The sequence below is a fragment of the Sinocyclocheilus rhinocerous genome, unplaced genomic scaffold (genome assembly GCF_001515625.1).
Source record: "Sinocyclocheilus rhinocerous isolate Xijiao unplaced genomic scaffold, SAMN03320098_v1.1 scaffold1091, whole genome shotgun sequence".
Taxonomy (NCBI): domain Eukaryota; kingdom Metazoa; phylum Chordata; class Actinopteri; order Cypriniformes; family Cyprinidae; genus Sinocyclocheilus; species Sinocyclocheilus rhinocerous.
The window spans coordinates 303,300-306,278 of NW_015667412.1; positions in this window are offsets into that span (position 1 = coordinate 303,300).

Sequence of the window (2,979 nt, forward strand, 5' to 3'; positions counted from 1 at the left end):
TTATTTCTTTTGAATTTTTTTAGACAGCCTATCAGTAATCACTCTTGTAGGGCTACGTGAAGTGATTTCCCAGCACCTTTTTGAACACTGAACAGTTGCAAATGTGATATTTATTTACAACAATTCAGTAATAAGAAGTTAATATTGTAGTATATATTACACACAATATTGTCTGATTTTGCAAAATTGTGTAAATTTAAATATTACCTGTAAAGTCACAGAACTGTTGTGCATCTCCTAACAAAAAACAATAGGTGTTTGATTTGAAGCAGCACTGCACAGATCGTTCTGTTCGTACCAATTAGAGAGCATTTTTGAATGTTTGTTTTGATGTCAATAAATCTTGCTGTTTTGCTTTTTTGTTAAAGCAGTGTTGCTGTTGTAAAGTTATACAGCTACAGTTGTGTTGCTGGGTTTTAAAGCAGGTTTGATTTTATTTTATTTTTTAATCAGTCTGTATTTACAACAATTTCACCGTCCACTCAGTTCAAATGTGGATGAATGGCTACACGTAGATTGGTGCACACACTGCCAGAGCTGTGTGAGATCACTACCATGCTGCTCTGTGGGGGTGGGTTAGGGGTGTTAAATAATTTCTTTTTTGTTAACTCACTTGTTTAATTTCTATAGGTTTTTAACATTCTAAAAGCTCTTTACTCCAAAGATATACTACAAGATAGTCAGTGTATTCAGTAGGTGTAATGTATTGTAAGTTGCTTCAGAGGCATAAGGTATTGCAAGTATTACACACAACAAGAATAAAACATTGCATTGACATAAAAAAAAGCAAATTTACATTTGGTACTTAAGTACTTTTAAAAGCAAGTACTTCTGTACTTTTACTTAAGTAATGGAGTTGTGTACTTTGTCCACCTCTGGCTCTTTTTAATTTGCAGCAGTGGCCCCTCGGCCCCACCCAATTCTCTGAAGCTTTTGCTAGCACTTCAGTTTTACCTATCATTCATAATTGACCAACACAAATAGAATTGATCAATCTGATAAAAGACAGACAAATTAATCCAAATAAAATAAATTGTTTTATATATTTCAAAAATAAAAAGAAATTTGGCCCCAAACGAGCCAGCTGAACAGCAGTGCTCAATGTACATTCTGTACTCATACAGTAGGACTGCAGAACTTGTCCTGAGCATGTATATCAAGCTGTGTGTGTGTGTGTGTGTGAGAGAGAGAGAAAGAGAGAGTGAGTACACATTTCAGCTTATGAATGGTGTTTTATGTTGTAAGATTTTGTTGCACATTTTGATGCCTTGATGACAGGGGTCGGGGGCTCCCACCTAAAGCACTGTGGCTCAAGGCCAGCCAATTTCGCTGTCATGATGGATGATAGTGTTCCGTTCAGAGCTGAACTCTTGCTAGTTTTGGTTTTGTTCAAACCCACCGTGGAGAAACACTCTCTCTGCATCTGCATTCGAGTGGGGAAGCCACAGTGCTTTAAGTGGGAGCCCCCGACCCCTCATCAAGACATCAAAATGTGCAACAAGCACTTGCAACACAAAACACTTAATATTTAAATACTTAATATTTCATGCATAGTTTTTGTCTTAATGCATATCTGTATATATATCTGTATGTTTTAAGATGAAAATTATAGTTTTAAGATTTATTGTTTCAGTGATACAAAAGTTGGTGACAAAGTGAGTTCAGAAGTCAGATCAAAAATGCCATTACAAAATCAGAAAGTGTTTGAGACTTTTAATTCAGAAACATTATTCTATTTTATTTTATATATTATTTTGTATTTTATGAAGTCAATAACTTGGGTAGGTTACCATCACACAGTCTTTAACATGCACAGCATCAGACATTATGAATGAATTATCTCAAATTTTCATTCCATGTGATAAAAATGTTAACATAGATGAAACATTGTTTAATGAAGTGTCATTTTTCAAGTCTATCTTTAATTACCAGGTGGTCAGCTAAACGTTCGCGTAAAATAAACACTAGTTCGTGTTAATGTGCTGAAAAACATTCTTACGACTGCGGAGACTCTTTTCTTCAGATTTTTACCAGAGAATCTTAAAAATACAAAATAGAGGAAATAAGAAAAGGCAACAAATTACTAGGGATTTGATAGGATAACTGCCAAACCCCACTGATTTACAGCCAATCAGATACGTTCTAGGTACACTGCGTAGGCTAATTAATATTCATAAGCCAGGTATCCGCTACAATGTAGCGTTTGTATATATTCGCTGTGATTACTATCGTACATTGTTATCCCCATCGGTGTGTATTTATGAGAAACGTCAATACCGCTTTAGTCTCATCTAAAACATCACATACACGTTGAATGGAAAAAAGCCCTCTAGCGCTAAAAATTTTTTTCCATGTTGATATCAATAGAGACAAAAGTGAAAGTAAGTTACAGGAGCCATTTTATCCTCAAAAATAACTGCGTCATGTTGTCATAGCATAAAAAGTGAGTATCAGTTGTAATTTTTTGATACACAAAAGCTCGCGTGATGATTATATTTGGTAGATAAACACCTTTTGTAAAACGTTGTTAAGCCTGTGTCCGATAATATCGACGCGAGAGCAGCTGTGCGTTACTGTAGGTCGAGTGCGTCACGACGTCGCGAGGTTTGACGCTAACGCGGCTTAATATCATCACTAAAATATACGAGTTACGATTTTCGCTTATTGTTGTACTGCATCGTTTAGACTATTATTATCGCTCAATCACCTTTTATGCTTTGTTTTTGTTGTTTTTCGATCGTATGTTGCTGACGCCATCTGTCCTGCAGTATAACCTCATCCACTTGTTACTTTCTCCGCTTCAGCGATTTCCGGCGGCAGCGTAACAGCTCGTCAATTCATGTTCGTGCAAGGGAAGAGACGGACAAAATTACCGATGCATGCCATTTTTTTACTCGTTCTCATGTTGTCAGGTTCACAGTGCCAAACAGCTCCCGGGTGGACTGATTTTACTTAACTTGTAAGCGGAATACAAACTTT